A 19,498-nucleotide genomic window follows, 5' to 3' on the forward strand; every position below is an offset into this window, starting at 1 on the left:
TGGAACAAAAGGAACTCTCATTCATTGTTGGTGGGAATACAAAATGGTACAGCCACTTTGCAAGACAGTTTGGCAGCTTCCTACAAAACTAAACGTACTCTTACCATAAGATCTGGCAATTTTGCTCCTTGGTATTTACCGAAAGGTGTTGAAAACCTAAGCCCACACAAAAACCTGTTCATGGATATTTATAGCATTTTTATTCATAATTGCCAGCACTTGGAAGCAACCAAGATATCCTTCAGTAGGTGAATGGATAAATAAACTGTGGTACATCCAGACAATGGAATATTATTCAGTGCTAAAAAAAAAAATGATCTAGCAAGCTATGAAAAGACATGGAGAAATCTTAAAAGCATATTACTAAGTGAAAGAAGTCAATTTGAAAAGGCTACATACTGTATGATTCCAACTATTTGACATTCTGGAAAAGGCAAAACTATGGAGACAGTAAAAAAATCAATGGTTGCCAGAGGTTAGTGGGGTGGGAGGAATAGGTGGAGCACAGAGGATTTTTAGGGCAGTCAAACTACTCTGTATGATGCTATAAGAGTGGATACATGTCATTATACATTTGTCCCAACCCATAGAAAGTACAACACCAAGAGTGAATGCTAGTATAAACTATGGACTCTGGGTGATAATGATGTGTCAATGTAGGTTCATCAGTTGTAACAAATGTACCACTCTGGTGGGGGACGTTGATAATGGGCGAGGCTCTACATGTGTAGGGGCAGGGTATGGTATACGGGAACTCTCTGTATCTTTGCTCAATATTGCTGTGAATCTAAAACTGCTCTCAAAAAGTCCTTAAAAAGAAGCAACACATATTCTCAATTCAGAAGACTTGGAGAGACTAATGGAAGCTAAGAAAAAAGAAATGAACCAAAGAAAAAATCACTCACAATTCTACTACCCAAAGAGGGTGGAAAAGATGAGTGTTACCATTTTGGCGTGTATACTTCCAGGATCTTTTTCTATGTACACATTCACTTTTCCCCCCTAAACAAATTTAAATGTCTGTTTAAATTGGCTTCTGGAGTAATTTTATCACTTCGTGCCTTAATATATCCATGTTTCAGTTGTTGATTTTGACATTACAAAACAAATGATGACTCTTTTTTATTTTTTTTTATGAGGAAGATCGACCCTGAGCTAACATCTGCCAATCCTCCTTTTTTTTTTTTTTTTATTTTGCTGAGGAAGACTGGCCCTGGGCTAACGTCCATGCCCATCTTCCTCTACTTCATATGGGACGCCGCCACAGCATGGCTTGACAAGCGGTGCGCCGGTGCACGCCCGGGATCCTAACCGGCAAACCCTTGGCTGCCGCAGCGGAGCGCACTCGCTTAACCGCTTGCGCCACTGGGCCGGCCCCAAATGATGACTCTGAAAGCATATGATAGGAATGTGTTTTTCTTTGGTATTTGAAAAAAATATGCCTATGAGTTCACATGAAAAAGAAAAACATCCCTCAATAATGGCATGCATATAAGAAAATTAAATTAATGTTGATATTTAAAAAATGTCCTTTAATAGAGTTTATGAGAGATCCATGTTTATTTATTTAATGTATGTGCCAATATAAGTACTTAGTATTTTCTGACTCAACAATTAGAGACAGACACATTTGCTCTATATAATCCAGGCAGAGTCTGTCTGACGGCTGGCCGTGTGGGTGGAGATGTGCTGGCTGCTTATGAATTCAGTAACACCAATTTGAATGCAATTTCCTGGTGTTTCTCTGGTCATCCAGCTTCCTCACATGTCTTCTGTGCTGTATCTTCTTGAAGTGGAAAAATGCTCTTTGTGCATATGCAGAGGAACGAGCTGCCTAATTCTCTAACCTGTAGACCAGCAGGAACCTGCACCTTGACCTAAATATGAGGAGAGGGAAACTCGATTCCTTTCATCCCACTGTGGACATGAGTGTAATCAACATCCAATAATCAATTTCTAGTGTGATCTGCTTGGGTCCACCACAACAAAAAGAGAGCTTTTACCTGCTGCTGTGAACAGGGAGAGTGGGTTTGGTTAAGCAACATGGGGGATGTTTTCCAGAGGGGAGGGGAGGAGGGTGATATTTTTATCAGGTGTGGAAGTGAGCCTATTAAGGAGTCAAGGTGGACTGGGGACCTACCATGTATCTAAAGATGTGCTAATCCCTTTAGACTGATTATTTTACCTAAACCAACCCAAAGTCACTACTATTATTTCCATAATATAGTTGAGGAAAGTGAGACTTGGAGAGGTGAAGTAACTTGCCCAAGGTCACATAGCTAGTAACTGACAGAGAAGGGTTTGAACCAAGGCCAGTAGATTCTTGGGCCTTTGCTCTTAATCAGTACTCAAACAAAGGGTGGAAGGCAGTCCTTACGGCAGTAGATTCCAGGCCTTGAGAACCAAGATGCTCAAGGAAGCTTTGTAGTGACGGAACAGAGGCTGCGGCCAATTGGGCTGTTCCATTCCACTTGATACCTGTCCCTTGACTACAGGAACATCATCCTCACTTACCTCCTCCTGCAGTGAGCTCTTGGGGCTCTCAGAGCCCTTCTGTGGCCTAACCCTCTACTTGGTGTTCCATGGAGTGGGCTCAGTGCCAGTGACCAGTGGGAGACCAGCCAGTGGACATACTAAATGCACTTGAACTCTCCCTTTGCAGATTTCTCTAAGGAGAGTGGGAGAGAGAGGAGCCTTCCACACAGCAGGCCCAGGGACTCTCCCTGATCTCAGAAGGCTGTTTCTGGGACATCTGACCGTTGGTTCTTGGGCCAGGGGATTTAGCCCACATGTAGGAAAAAACTAGGAACCAGAAATGTGAGGTTTGAGGTCACCACATTAATGAGGCTATTTTTTTTTTTTTTGAGGAAGATTAGCCCTGAGCTAACATACGATTCCAATCCTCCTCTTTTTGCTGAGGAAGACTGGCCCTGGGCTAACATTGGTGCCCATCTTCCTCTACTTTATATGGGACACCTGCCACAGTGTGGCTTGACAAGTGGGGCATTGGTCGGCGCCCAGGATCCAAACCTGTGAACCCTAGGCTGCCGAAGTGGAGTGCGCAAACTTTAACCACTATGCCACTGGGCCGTCCCCTAATGAGGCTATTTTTGAAAAAGGATCTAAAAGTTGGAATTTGGTTAAAGCCCAAAGCCTTGACCCCTGAATGCATAGCTTGCTTCTCCAGCGAGAGAATACATTCCTGGGAGGCGAAATATTTCTTCTCCTTGAATTACATGCTCTTCACCCCCTCTCAACACCCAGAATCTATCTAATTCATTAAGTGGCACTGGACAGTTTCATTCAGCTTGTCGTTTATCTCTCATATATATGTCAATGCCTTTTGTATCAGCTTCCTAGGGTGGCTGTAACAAAGTGCCATGGACTGGATGTCTTAAACAACAGAAATGTATTCTCTCATAGTTCTGGAGGCTGGAAGTCTGAGATCAAAGTGTCAGGCGGGTTGGTTCCTTCTGGGGCTATGAGGGAGAATCTGTTCCATCCTCTCCCCTAGCTTCTGGAGGTTTGCCAGCAATCTGGCATTCCTTGACTCCTGCTGCATCACCCCGATCTCTGCCTTCATCTTCTGTGGCGTTCTCCCTGTGTGAGTGTCTGTGTCCAAATTTCCCCTTTCTATAAGGACAGCAGTCATACTGGATTATGAGCCACCCTACTCCAGCATGACTTCATCGTAACTAATTATTTTTGTAATGACCCTGTTTCCAAATAAGGCCACATTCTGAGGTTCTGGGGGTAAGGACATCAACATGAATTTGTGGGAAGGAACTGACACCAGTTCAACGCATAACACCTTTCAAAACTTTACATTTCTAATAAGCCATTTCCAGAGGCTCTCTGAGACAATATTTTCCACTATGAAAGAAGAGGTGTATTGAAGAAATCTTTAAAAAAAATGGTGCAACTGCTGTCCAGAAGATAGCTGCCACTCAAGACATTAAAATGCAAAATTGCTCCACGAGAACATCATTCCTTTCATGCTGCAAGATGACACAGCCACCTTTGGCATGGGAACTGAGTGCACTTTCATCCTCAAAGTCTATTATTTTTGCGATGCATTTCGAAATAGGTGGTAGAAACAGCTGCTCTGGTGTGAATTGGCTCCCCACCTCACTCCAGCTCCACTGTCTGCTCAAAGACACCAGAAGGAAAGCACTTTGCTCTTCTCCCTGGATGGAAGCGCCCAGTCTCAGCATTTCAGCCTCAGATCTACTAAGGGGCAGGTTGCAGCAGGGCCCTGAGGAAGGGAGTCGTTCTTGTTTGGTCCCACATGCTCTCCTGTGTCATGTGCAGAATTCCGACACACTATTGTTTGGAGGGTCCTCTACATGTAGTGTGGCTGCAGATGAACCATGCCAGGCAGGCCGGTGGGATGGGAAAACTGGAAGGCCACGAAGGGTTAACCTTTATGGGCAGCCCGACTATGAAGGCTAAATGGGGCTCAGCTTACAGACACAGCATGGAGAATAGGAGGACAGTGTGCAAAGGACAAGCTGTCCCTCTTTTTAATTGGAAGAATCGATGGCTCTTGGGGATAATGACGTTTCCTTTTGCTTCTTCTGCCTATCGGGTCCCGGAGACTATGCACTTTCTCTTGCACAGTTCTCATCATTGACACTTTCCGGCAATACCCCTTTCTAAAATCTAATCAAAGAGCTATGGGGCACCAGAGAGAGATGATATAGGAGGGACTGGACCCCATGGATGGCTGAGAGGCCCCATTCAGAGTAAGGCTGAAGGTTCATTTGGGCACATGAGGCTGCTTCCAACTCCACTCACGTGGCCTGGCTGTGTGCTAAGGAATGGAGGGGATCAAGGTGAAGACTGGTGTCCACAACCTGCCTTCATCCCTTCCATTGCCGTATCTTCATGTCCAGGTGAATACAGCTACCCACCTCCATTGTCTTGACTCTTCCCTGAGAAAGAGCTCTAGAAAAGTTCCTCTGATGGGCAAATGTTTGCCTTGGGGTCAAGGCCTTCTTGTTTTTTGCTTCTGGGGTCATTTGTCTATTCAACAACAGTGCACGTGATATCGCACTGGGGCTGTGGCCAGACTTCTCCTCGGTTTCCGGACATGCTTCTCCTGAATCCTCAGGGAAGTCTGGCTGGCCTCCTGATTATCCAGGATTCCTATTGTTTTTCAATTCCCAACTGCCCTGCCTTTCTCTCCCATGTCCATGTTCTTCTCCGGGTTCTGTCTCTTAATTTTCTGCCTGGTTTGTCTCAAATCCCCTCATTCCTGTGGAGTTCTGGTTGTTAATCTGGTTTTGATCATCCCATTGCTCAGGAGAGAGTCTTTCTAGAAGCTATATACTGACCAGGAATATTAAAGGTAGGAATAGGCACCAGTGCTGAGGTCAGACATAGGTACACAGGTTGAAGGAGAGTCAAGCATGGGTGGGGAAGGGCCTTTGTTAGGAAGAAAATGTCAACAATCAATGGTGAAATCTGAGCCAAAGAAATGGTAAAATCCCAAGTCTGAGAAAAACCCAAGACAAGAGCCAGCTGGGGCTGGTGTGAATGTAAACCACATGTATTGAATCTGGATGAAATGGGTAGAGAGACATCTGCTAAAGTTGGGTGGATTCTGAAGGCCTAAGGTGGTATTTGAAGCCTGGCATCTACATCAGCCTGGCCAATCTCTTCTATGAGCATGTGCTTCTAATTCCAGACCTTTCAATGGGCACCTGAAGACTGGATCTGTCTCAGCTCCCTCTTCCCAAGGCTCTTGTGGGTCCTGCCTCACCTCGGGCATCATTGAGAAAGGCATCTGATTTACATAACTAGGTTGGCCTTGTCCATGCAAAATAATTTAGTTAAATTGTGTTGGAACTGGGATTCTTCTCAGTGGAAGGTCTTTGCGGTTACGTGGATGCTTTGGGCAGGAAAAACTTTGAATTATTGGGGGCCATGAATCTAACAGCCCACCAAGCCCCACAACCCAATGCTGAGCAACAGACTCCCACAGCCTTGTGGTCTGGATCCTAACTTCTCTCGACCTTGTTCCCTCTCTTCTGCTCCACCTCCTGTTCTCACTTTTCCAGATTCTTATGGCTGAACTGAATGACAGGCCCCAGAACTTTGCCTAGTTTATGAGTGTGGGGCAGACGCTGAAGACTTTTGATGTTTCCTGAACCATTTATATTGATTTTGTGGTAGCATGGGGTATAATCAATGATATAGGCATGACAGGTCTACTCCTACCCTGTAAATCAGTGTGAAACAATGGAGACAATGATGGTTGGGATCAATAAAACATGAGTTGACTAATAGGAGAGAACTGGTGTGAAAGTGGAAGGAATCCTTCTCATATTTCTGATTGCAGAGTGTGGCTAGATAGCACATTACATTCTTTTTCACGGTGTATATTTCACAGAAGGCTCTTACATAAATGACTCTGCTTGCTCCTCCATATAGCAGAGAGGGCTGGTACTTATCCCACTTCACATCTGAGGGCCCTGAAGCTCAGGGTCACCCTGCTGGTTAGTACCTGACCAGGCTGAGATTGGACCCTGTTCTGATCTTAATGGAGGATTCTTTCCAGTATAATTTAGTGCTTTTCTTACATCAATGTGTTTTTGTTTTTCTAAAGCAGTAGAATGTTTTCTTTAAACGGAAGTGGAACCCAGTAAATAAAACCATTAAAGGCCAAACTGACCTAGTTGTGATAGGGTGAGATGCTTGGAGTCCTGCGATTATTTAAAGAAATCTTAAATATATTTTGTGTGCCAAATATTATGCTAAACTATCAAATTCACTCCTCAGGGGTCCACACAGGTAAGCATATTCTCCTAATTTTAGAGATAAGAAGCTGGGGATCTAAGAGGTTGAGAAACTTGTCCAGGTTACTCCCCCTGTGTTATGAGCTGACTTGTGTCTCCCCAAATTCATATGTTGGAGTCCTTACCCTCAGTACCTCGGGATGTGACCTTATTTGGAAATAGAGTCATTGCAAAGGTAATTAGTTAAGATTAGGTCATACCGGAGTTGGGTGGGCCCCTAATCTAATAGGACTGGTGACCTTATAAAAAGGGGAAATTTAGACACACACACACACGCATTATGCAACATGAAGTGAAGGCAGAGATCAAGGTGATGCCTCAGAAGCCAAGGAATGCCCAAGATTGCCAGCAAACCTCCAGAAGCTAGGAGAGGGGCCTGGAACAGATTCTCTCTCAGGGCCCTCAGAAGGAATGAACCCTACTGACACCTTGATCTCGGACTTCTAGACTCCAGAACCATGACAGAAGAAATTTCTCTTGTGTAAGGCGCCCAGTCTGTGGTACTTTGGTACAGTAGCCCTAGCAAACTAATACACCTGACCTGGGTGGAGCAAGGCAGCAAAGCCAGGCTGGACTCCAGTGTCCCTGCTGCAGAGAGGCATGCCAAGGCATGCCATCAGCCTGCTGGAAAGACAGGGTCCTAAACAACATTCTCAAAAAATACACTTCTGAATGTTTTAGAAGCACCACTGGGAACGGGGAGGGGCAGCGTTGGGTTAATTGACCCTCAAGACCTTGTGTTCTGCAGCTTCTGTTTTCCTGGCACAGGTGGTGAGAAGAGGCAGGGAAAGATGAACAGTTGCTGCCAAGTTTGATGATAGAGGCCAAAAGTGCAGCAGGTGCGTGGGGAGTGTCTTCTAAATGAAGTGCTCCCCAGATGCATGAACACAGTTTCTGGACAAATAGGTGATTGCAAACGTGGCTTCGTCCCTGCTTTTCACCAGCTGGCCTTTCTTGCTGTTTGTAACGCTTGGTCCCTATTAACCTCCAAGCTTCAATCAGGAACACACTTCTGCTACTAGCACTTCAGGAGGCTTCATGGAGACAAGCAAAGAATATAGTTGCTTTATTTGCCAGATAAATAGCTAGAAGGCTGTATTAGTACAAAGGACTCTAACAAGCAAGGCAAATAAAGTGATGGGAAATACATTATTTTGCAAATTAAAATAAAGTTCAACTGATTAGAGGCACTGAGAAAGATCTGCTCATCAAATGCTGAGAGCATGTGTGGATTTAGATCCTTGCTCCAAGTACAGACAGTCTTTCATCAGAGGAAAATGCCCCAGGACAGTCCGAAGACGCAGGGAAGAGTGTAAGAGCAAGGGTACTATGTTAGAACAGAAGGAAAGTATTTTCTTATGACTTTTGCCTCATTCTTTGTCAATGGCAGGACACACAATTTAAGTTGTATTTGAGAATCAGTCTCATTTCGTCTGGTATGGCAAGCCCACCAGTAAAAGGGCCTGACTTCATTGTCATTTTCAGGTATTGTCTAACAAGCTTCCCAAAGGACATCCTACTCTCTAGATAGGGGAATGCAGCTCTGTTCCTTTTACTATTTCCTATGAATCAGGGCCCAGAAACCTTATAATCTAGAAAGTTAGTTGTTAGTTTGCAGAAAATAATTGCTGATGAGATGCAATTTTTGTTGGTAAAGGAGGTAATTCCAGAAGTTGTGACTTTTTTTTGCCGTGTTGGATATTAAGCCGTTTAAAAAATATAGTTCAGAAACCATAATCCAACATTCTGTCAATCCATCTGTCTATCTACACGAATTTCTTACGTCTTCCCTTAAACTGGCTTTGTCATTCTGCTGGATCTCTCATTAATGAGTGACACAAAATTTTGACATGTGCTCACTATGGGTATGTATGAGATTGTGTTTTTTAAACATTTGAAAAGTAAACTTGGATATTCCTCTTCCCTGTGCACGTGGCCCATTAAAATTCAGGCTCTAGACTACCAGGGATCAAAAAATACCAGCAATAGTATTGCTTGCCCTCTGAGTTCACGCTTTATTGCCATTTCTGCTCTCTGAGGAATTCCTTTACTTTCCTGATGGTTCAGCTGTGCATTAAATTAAAAAAAAAATAGTTCAGTGTGCTGTATTGACAGAGATCTCTCTGAATATCTTGTCTGCCATATTGATCAAGTGGAAGGCCTTCCAATTGACTTTTTAAGCAGTTAGATGTTCTTTATATTTTGCTAACTGGGGCCTTCCTGGACAAGGAAAATGCCTCTGTGGGTTTCCCATCATTTACACTTCTAGTTTATCTCAGGGCCCTAGAGGATGGGAGGAAGGCTGGGGGAGGAAGGAGAAGAGTGGGTTCATTCTGAGCCTGGGTCTGGTACAGTTTGGGGGCCACAGGGCAGCATGGAAGGTCTGGATGTCTAAGGCTTGGGAGCGAGGGAAAGGACTAAGAAGGAGGGAAGAGCTGTAGGAGGGCAAGGTGTTTCCTACCCGTGCCCAAGGGCTCCCCTATAGTGCAACTTGGAACCACAATATGACTGGATCTATTCAAGGTTGAAGAGGAAGCAAGATCATGCAGAACAGCAGCAGCAGCAAAACTGCTGCCTTCTGAGCTCTCAGGCTGGCAGTGGATTCTGCTGCTGTCCCCTCGCTGGAGGACACCTCCCCTGGGTGCTTTCTCCACCAAAGCTGGGTTTGCACTGCATTCACGCTCACTCTCTAGAGACCTGCTTGCTCCTCAGGATCTGGGATGCTGACTGTGAGGAGCAGACTGAGAGGGAAACAGCTTTAGGAGGGAGCTTGCCGCCCTGATGGTACTACTACGAAGCCCTGGGTCTTGAGTTTGCCCCTTGCATGGCATTTGCAAACACTAGCAAGGAGAGAATGAGAGATTAAGAAGAAAGAGAAAACGAGAAAACACTGCCAGGTTGTGAAATGTGTTTGCGTGCCTACCATATGGGAAGTGCTGCTTTGGGAGTAATCGGTTCTTAAGGAAGATTCCAGATTTCCAAGACTTCCCTGATTTCAATATCCTGCCCCAAAGTCAGACTGGTTGTCAGAACTTTGTCTCCATTTTTGGACTGGAAACTATGTAACTGTAACCAGAAGATGTCAGTTCTTTCTAGTCTGGAATCTGCTATTTACCAGTTAAATAAGCACAGACAAGTCACTTACCCTCTCGGACCCTGCCTCCTTTTCTGTGAAATGCAGAGACCCCTACAGAGAAGATGTCTGTTCCCTGCTTCTGCCTGGAACCTCCTCTTTCTCGTGGGAACAATATGCTCATTTGGGGAACACCCCCTCCACCACTGTAGCCCCCCAATCATGGAGTTCTAGAGGAGGCACCAGTCACAGTTTCTGTTACCTGCGGCCACAGAGGGTGGCATGTATCCAAAACCAGTTAGAATCCTCCGTAATTATTCCCCTGGAATTGAGTGATTCCTTTCCTTTCTATTGGCAAAGCTGGGAAGGTAGTACCCCCTCAGCTGCTAGCTGCTAGATTTTGGTCCCCACAGAGAAAGTCAGTCTGTGAGGATGAAATTGATGTGTTTGGAAGATGGAGAGGGAGAGAGGCAGAGACAGAGACAGAGATAGAGAGAGACAGACAGAGACACAGAGAGAGAGACAGAGAGAGAAAGAGAAAGAGAGGAATCCTGAGTCCTGGGGCTCACCCATCCTGCCCTCCCCCCAGAGGTGCTGTAGACACCAGCAAATGCTCTTGTGCCTAATCAACTTTGAGCCATGTGTCTGTCACTTGCAACCCAAAGAATTCTGACAACTCCTGACCACAAGGATTATTTCTAGACTCAGTAAGATTATTTAAATTTATTAATCTAAGAGTACTATGCAAATATATGACCAAATTATTGCTAAGTGGCTTCTGCACTCAGGGACAAGGCAGATACAGAGACACTTGATCTGGAATATATAGTTCTCATGGATGAAAACATACTCATAAACACATAAATCCAGAAGAGGACTAAAACAGCCCCAGTGAGCGTGTTTGCTAGTGAAAGATGCTCACGAAGACTCTGGCACTTGTCAGGAACGTGTTCCTCCTGGTGTGTGAAGCTGTTGATGGAGGCTGAGACTGCTGCAAATGCAAGATGTGCATCACTGATAAGTTTTCCTGGCAAATCAGAACCCATTAGTATTTATTGACAAAGTTTACTAGAGAAGAGAATGTGGGGCCAGCCCCGTGGCTTAGCGCTTGAGTGTGCGCGCTCTGCTACTGGCGGCCCGGGTTCGGATCCCGAGTGCGCACCAACGCACCGCTTTTCCGGCCATGCTGAGGCCGAATCCCACATACTGCAACTAGAAGGATGTGCAACTATGACATACAATTATCTACTGGGGCTTTGGGGGAAAAAAAAGAAGGAGGATTGGCAATAGATGTTAGCTCAGAGCCAGTCTTCCTCGGCAAAAAGAGGAGGATTAGCATGGATGTTAGCTCAGGGCTGATCTTCCTCACACACACAAGAAAAAAAAAAAGAAGAAAATGTACTTCAAAGAAAAACCTACAATTAACTATAGAAGTTTACTAAATCTCATGGAAAGAGCATTAGTTTTTGCCACACGTATAGGAGAGGGAGTGGAGTGGTTGCTTAAGTATCACTGAACGTGTAGCTAAGAAGAGAGGAAAGCCAGTATTATTGAGAACTGAGTATAAACTGCAGGTAAAAATGTGCTGCTGGCTTTCCCTTCCGGGAGGGGTGGGGAGTGAGCAGCATGAGGTCCGGAGACGTGTGGATGTTAGGGAGACTTGTTGAGCCTGCTGGGCTGTCATTCATCAACGAAAAACCCTTGCTGTGGCAGACCCAGCTCGCTGTGGGATGAAAGGGGCTGGGAGGCTCCCAGGGAGCCTCAGCTTTGTGGGGCCCACTGTGTTCCCTCCCTGCTGTGGGGAATTGGGGGACAATCTGCCAGGTGGCCTGTGACCCTCTCCAGGGCTCCCTGGGATCTTGCTCAATTTTAACAAAAACACAACCCTGATGTGCTGGCACTTCTGGCAAAAACATATTTTGGCAAATGCAAAATTGCTAATGAAATAGAAGCATTCCGCACAGCATCTGTTCTGTGACCAATTTACCAGCTTCTGAGTAAATTGGCACTTGAGCATATCCTCAGGCAGCAACCTATGGTGCTTCTTACCACCGGCTCCAGAGACCCTCTGTGGGGAGAAAGGGTCGGGGAGGTAAGAAAGGAAGAAGGTTTACGGCCCATTTCCTTTCGTTATTGAAGCCAGCACCTCCTTTCCATTCCCACGGCAGTCAGGCGTCGCTTAACGACGTAGATACACTCTGAGAAATGCGTCATTAGGTGATTTCATTGCTGTGCGAACAAGGTAGAGTCTGCTTACGCAAACCTAGATGGTATAGCCTACTACACACTTCGGCTATGTGGTACTCGTCTTATGGGACCACTGTCATATATGTATGTGGTCCATCGTTGACAGAAATGTCACTATGCAGTGCATGACTGTATTTCCATCCAAGTCTACCCGTACAATTGTAAGAATGTTCTGTATTGGTTAAGACTTTATTAGTAGCCAGTGACAGAAACCTGGTTTTACCCAGTTTAAACCAAAGGGGACTTTATTATAAAGATACCGGGGATCTCATGGAACCCAGGACAGGAATGAGGTCATGCCTGGAAACTCTGGAACATGGAACTCAAATGCGGTCAGGACTTAACACTCCATCTCTCATCTCTGTCCCCTCTGTGCATCCAATCAGGTTCTCCTCGTCCCCTGTCTACAAACACGTTGTCTCTTCTTCTCTGGTTCATGGAGGAAACATGACGGCAGGCATCCCCAGGCACTGAGAGGAAGAACCCTAAATCCAAAAATGCTGTGCCAGCTGCATCAGGTGCCCCCCCTGGACTGGACCATTAAGGCCATGATGGACAGGTGCTCTGTTTGGCCCAGCGTGGTCAGCATCTATGTCAGGACCTGCGGCTGGGATCAGGATCCTGTTGGAACATGGGGGCTGCTCCTTCGCATGGTTAGCCAACCTGCTCCTGGCTCTTCCCTAGCTCTCCTGCCTGTCTCCATACCTGGTCTTAGATGTTGGCCCTGAAGTTGAGGACTCGCTTTCACCACAGGTCTCTCTTCCACCACGTGGGGCACTGGACTATGTCTATACATCCCTGTACTGTCTCATAGGGCCTGCCAGGGGGTCTGAAGACCCCAAAGCTGTCCTGCCCCAGAGGGTAGACATGAATTCAGATTCTAAATCTTCCTAAGATTTAGATGGCATGGCTGGCTCCTCATCATTCATAACATTGTAAATGTCTAAAATTATCCTAATTATTTATTTGTTTACTTGTTTACTGTCTCTCTCCCTAACAGAATAAAGTGCCATGCAAGCAAGAAACTTATGTGTCTTCTGCACTGTTGAATTCCCAGATCCTAGAACAATGCAAGTAGTAAGGATTCAATAAATATGTGCATTTAATGAGTTTCTCTAAAAACAGAAAATCCTTAATTTTAAACTTAGAATTCACATTTAGCAGGGTCAAGTTATCCAGTCATAGAATTGTCACATGTATTATTAACAGCTTTGCTCCACCTCTCCATGTTCTACTTTTTAATCTCTTCCTTTGTATCCCAAGAGTCTGTCCCTGCCCCAGCATAGACAGCCAAGATGAGTTATCCACTTTGGGGAATAAGGGGTTACTTCAGAGTCTGAGACAAAGGTGGCGAATTCTTTTTTTTTTTAATTTTTATTTATTTATTTTCCCCCCAAAGCCCCAGTAGATAGCTGTATGTCATAGCTGCACATCCTTCTAGTTGCTGTATGTGGGACGCGGCCTCAGCATGGCCGGAGAAGCAGTGCGTCGGTGCGCGCCCGGGATCCGAACCCCAGGCCGCCAGTAGCGGAGCGCACGCACTTAACCTCTAAGCCACGGGGCCGGCCCCGAATTCTTGACTTCTAAGATCAAAGGTACCACTCAGATGTAAAACCAGAAAGATATGAATGGAGTCGCTATCTAGCATAATCAATTTTTCTTTGAACCTCCTTCAAAACTCTAAGCTAGGGTATGGAGAGGAAAGTTAGAGGAGAATCAGTAGAGATTACAAGGGCGGTCTTTGCATCCACTCCATTCCTGCTGGGTCCTGAAGGTGGAGGAAGATATAAAGACATGCTTTTTTCAGACTGATAATCCCAGAGCAGAAGTGCATCATCTGGACCTCTGAGTGCCTAGCCTGAGTCCCCTGAGCCACAATGGTGTAGGATAATAGAATAGAGATGGGTGGAGGGTTTTAAGGCCAAATGACACTGAGTGACAGTACCAAAACTCACTTGTGAGTCAGAAACACTCAGGAAGTTAGCCAAGAAAGGACCAAAAGAGAGAGGACTGGTAGACCCAAAGAACCCTGGGACTTGAAGTGATGCGTGTCCATATGAAGACTGGAGGCCATGACAAGACCTCAGGCACTTCAATGGGGACCATGAGGACAGAAGCCAATGACTCGGCATGGAAGAGGTCACATCTAAGGACCAGATTAAGAGAGACTACATTTCCAAGAATGCTAGAACTGGAGTGAGACAGATCAAGAGGGAGAAGCAGATGCAAACAACAGCCCCTGAAAGTCAGAGTGCACGTCCCTTAACTCGGTTGCCATCCGGGGAGGAAAGGGAGAGGGTAGGAGAGAGTTTTTAAATAACCTCAAATTGACCCAGTCTTAAAACTGAAAGTGACTATATTAAGTTGCTGCAAACCAGGCAGAAAGGGGCTTTAACATAACTTTTCTAAGTTACCGGAAAATATAGTTATGTTTTTGCTTCCCGGAGGCCATGATTGTGAAATTTATACTTGCCACAGAACATTAAATGCCACAACTTTGTTTCTACAGATGAAGAAACTGATGCCCAAGGAGAAAGATGGATGGTTCAAGGTGACACTGCTAGGTGTGGGCACAGCCAGGAGGACAAACAGATCCTCTGAGTCTTGTTCAGTACTACATGAGGTTGCCTTCCTGTGTCTATAAACTCTTTCAGAAAGTATTGAGCCTCACTGATGTAGCAAATGTAAGAAAATGGCTCCCTAGCTTTTTTTAAAATAGAGCATTCAGTTAAACTTAGAAGGCAAATTTTAAAAGCTCTTGACTGTCCAACGACAGTCAAGTAGCATGGGACATAAATCAAAATGAGCGTCTTTAGTTAATGAATGTCATCTTCCCTCCTTCCTTCCTGTTTTCCTTCCTTCCTTGCTTCCTTCCTTCCTTCCCTCCCTCTCTCCCTCCCTTCCTCCCTCCCTCCTTCCTTCCTTCCTCTCTCATAACTCTTCTTGACACTTTTCTTAGCATAAAATTCCTCATGGCTGGTTGTAACAACTGTAAGGCATAGGGAGGTAGTAAGAAGAGTCAGCTGGGATAGAAGCGGGTGGCAGTTTGAAAAATGCCGTATTTTGACAGGAGCACTTAGGCGGCAGAGCAGGAGACGGATTGAGGAGGAGGGAGAGGCACCCTGAATTTCCACCTTCTGCTGATGACATCCCTGGTAACAGTGCAGTTTTTCTGAGGCATATCCTTCCACAGACGCAAAAGATGGTGAAGGCAGAGAGCTACTCAGAAAGCTGGTGTCTGGCACCATTAACTAGGTGCGGCTGACTCAGATCTGAGATGACGTGACTGATTCCTACCCAGCCAGCCAGGCTCCTGCGTTCCCACTAGGTCTGACCAAATTCCAAGTCATCCATCAGATGTCTTCCTGTTTGTGTTCCATTTAAGAATGAGTCTTACCTCTCTCCATCAAGCGCAAGTAGACCAGGATTCTGCAGTGTTCGTGACTTGGGGCTGATGCTGGTTTCCAACACCATAGTCTGTAGGCAGTAATTTGAACCTAGAAACTAAAAGTTGAAACTCCCACCTGGAACTGTGTCTGCTCATGCAGTCCTAGGGGTTTCAAAGGGCAGAGAAGAACAGAGGAGAGACTGTGTGGTAGCAAATGAGAGTATGAGTTAGGATTCGGCAGACTTGGATTCAAGTTCTCGCTCTGTCATCTCTCAGCTCTGTGACATTGGGCAAGTTGCTTATCATCTCTGAGACTTATTTTCCATTTTCTGTAAAATAAGGTTTTTGTAAGAATGAAATTAATAATAAGTATAAAGAAACATTTACCTGATACCAAATAAACAAGTAAAAAATGTTAGCTGATATTGCCTCTGTAACAATTCCTCATCTGACTCATAAGGGCTACCCTGATGTGCCAAGGGGGTTCTAAACTAGAGTGCATACCTTTTATGATGCCCTACCTAGTTCACCTGTTACACCATATGATAATCATGTCTGCACATTTACAGCTTCAACTGGATCTGAGAACTGTGTCTTATTCACCTCTGGATTCCTAGTGCTTGATGGAGCAAATAAATCAATAAATAAGAGAGTGAACCAATTATTGTATGGGAGATTTCTTCGAGCTCTATTTCTGATTGTGTCACGTAAGGGGAGGAAGAGTATATGGTTGTCAGCCTATGTTTGGGGAATTTCATAAGGAAAACTGATATACTTATTTCTCCATGGAGAAAGGAGAAATAAAGCAATACTATGTTTTGGTTTAAGATACACAATAAGTCCAAGACAAGTCTATAATGATCAAGACCTAGGCAGAAGAAAGCTTGATTTCTGACACTAGTCAAACTAGATCTTCCGAGATATTGGCAGTTGGGCTAATAGGAATTAAACCCTGCTCCTTTTCCTAGGTCTTTAGAGGAAATAGGCCAGTAGGAGCTAAGACTCTGTATTTGATATCACAGCACTGCTGGGATGGAAAATGAGGAGCTGAGAACAGAGATAGAAAGAGGCTGAGCCCCAGTCAAGGGGTGGGTCTGGAGGCTCTGGGTGCTTGGGGGTACTTTGAGCGCTCACTTGACTTTAACAACTTCCTTTGTAAGAACAAGTCAAACAGACAAAACTTGGGGCCCAGCAGCATCAGGAGTTGGTCGATGAGGGATCCCCAGGATCGCATCTGTCACAGCCACATCATGTGGAGGGAACGTGTGGATGCTGAAGGTGTACCCTGCCCTGTGGCCAGGGGTGTGAGGTTGGAAGGATAGCTGGTCAGGTGTCACAGCTTCTGCTTTTTCTGCATCAAATGGCCTCTTTCCCTATTTTTAAGGGCCTAGTGTTAAGGAAGTGCAATTTCAACAGAGTTGAGCATAATTTTTGGTAAGTGGTTGTCTTCTGCTCTATTTTTCTAGAGAATTTAGGGGCTGTTCAATATCATTTCAATAGAGGCTTTATGATTTTCCAGTCTTAAAGAAGAGATGCCAGCTCTGGTAGAAATTTGACCTAGGTGGATTCTGAATCCCTTTGAAGTATTTGATGTTATGATTCTAAAAGGAGCAATTGGCCAATAAGTGAGCCATTCAGGCTCCAAAATCACCCATGGCTGAAATATACAGATTATTTTGTTTGAAAAGTGGGACTCTTGCAAGAGCGTTACACCAAGATTGCCTAAGTTCTTGACTTCACTTTGGGTTGACAAGATTTAAATATCCGACCATTATTTCAAACATAATTCCTTAAAGCCTAGTCCAACAATTTAAGTTTTTTGCCCCCTCTAGGTTTAGCTAATTGTGTCACATTGAAGAAACATTTCTCTACAATGCCCCCAGGGATGGGATATTGCTTCTGATTTTTTTTTTTTTTTTTTTTTGTGAGGAAGATCAACCCTGAGCTAACATCCATGCTAATCCTCCTCTTTTTGCTGAGGAAGACCGGCTCTGAGCTAACATCTATTGCCAATCCTCCTCCTTTTTTTTTTTCCCCAAAGCCCCAGTAGATGGTTGTACGTCATAGTTGCACATCCTTCTAGTTGCTGTATGTGGGACGCGGCCTCAGCATGGCCGGAGAAGTGGTGCATCGGTGCACACCTGGGATCCGAACCCGGGCCGCAGGTAGCGGAGCACGCGCACTTAACTGCTAAGCCACGGGGCCGGCCCCTGCTTCTGATTTACTATCTTGGTAGGGAGAGGGCATTCTATGGGCTTCCACTTAGCTCTTCTTACCATAATGGGCCTTAGTTATGGATCAGAGAGAGAAGGGGGGAATTCTGAGAATGACAAATACATCTATTCCAAATATACATCCAAGAACTAAGGAAATAACCACCGGCAAGTCCATACACCAACTGGTCACACTGTGAGTCAGACTTAGGCTAACACTTAGTCTACTACCTGACCACTATTAGCCCCTACTTTGACTTGTGGGCACAGTCACATTTCTGGTCTCTAGGAATTAAAGTCAATTCAGAGACAGTGTCTAGTAATCCTCTGAAGATCTGGATATTTCCTTTTCCCCAGTATATAGTCACTCCTGCAAATGGCCACCAGTCCTCTTGGGAGGGTTTAGAGAAAGAGATAAGGTATATACTACCTGATCGTGGACATGTTTTCTGAGGTATGACAGAGTGGAGCTGGAAAGAAGGAAATTGCTTACTATGGTGCTGATGAGACCCCCTGGGCAGCCACCCTCTGGAGTGCTACTCACACTTGCTAGGGAGCCACCCTTTGTGGTGCTGCGGAGACTCGCTGGGGGTTCAACATGCCACAAGAACCAGGAAGAGAAGCCCCTTCCTCTTGCAGTAGTTCTCCAGCACTGTCTAATGAAGCTTAATAAAGCTCAACATTATTCCATCTGACAATGGAGAAATGTTTCCAAGGTCCAGCTCCAGTATCACAAAGCAGGGCAAAGAAGGGTAGATTTGGAGCGAGAGGCAAGAAACTGATAAGGCTATTTATCGAATGAACCAGTTATTTTTTTAATTGACACCTACTATGTGCCAGGCGCTGCCCTTGCTGCCAGGGATGAGGAATATAAGAGATTCAGTCTCTATCCTAGAGAATTACACAGAGAATCACAGGGAGGTAGAGAATATATGAGAATGACTTAAGAAAGGGGGCATCTAATGTACAGAAGGTGCAATCGGAGAAGGGGAATCTAAGTGTACGAGGGAAAAGGCTTCCCCAAATAGGTAGGGCTTGACCTTTTTCTTCCAGGGTGTGGAGGAGCCTTCTAGACAGATTACTGGGACAAAGGGAGGGTATTACAAACAGGGAATCCAGCAGATAAAAAGGCATGGAGGTGTGACAGCATGGGTGTTCAGAGCACTAGAGTAATTCATTAATGCTATAGTACAAATTGCAGGAAGAGGAAATGTTCGAGATGAGACTGGTATCCTTCCATATGAGTGTGTTTAGGGCTGCCCTCTGTCATGCAAGAGAGTGGAATGAAGTCCACAAAGGCACACAGCATGGGTTAAGACGCAGGCTTTCTTGGGGAAGGGAAAACCCACAAAGCCAAGGTCTCCAAGCAGAGACGGACACGTGGATCCCCAGTCTTCCCTTTCTCCCCATGGAGAGGTGTGCTAGGCCGTCTGGTGAACATGCTGTGGGGGCTGCTCCAGGGCATGGAAACTTCGCCTATCTGGGTCTCTCTTCTTACGGATCAAGTGGGAGAAAATGTTCTTATCAGTAGGAGAATATGCAGGCTGCTTGACACCTGGCTGGATTTTCAGTGCCAGCTATTTATAAGTATTGTTTGGGAAAGCCACCTGCCCTGCACCCTGAGAAATTTGGAGTGGTGGGATGTTATAGTCCTGCTGCCAGAAGGAGGAAGGCTCTGGTCATGTAGGAAGCTAGGCTTGGATGCTACCCTCTTGTGGGGAGAAGGCAGAGCCCCTGGGTCTCAGCCAGCTCCTTCAAGGCAACCCCTGGTGGACCT

The sequence above is a fragment of the Ceratotherium simum genome, chromosome 14 (assembly GCF_057802395.1).
Source record: "Ceratotherium simum simum isolate JZ-2026a chromosome 14, ASM5780239v1, whole genome shotgun sequence".
NCBI lineage: Eukaryota > Metazoa > Chordata > Mammalia > Perissodactyla > Rhinocerotidae > Ceratotherium > Ceratotherium simum.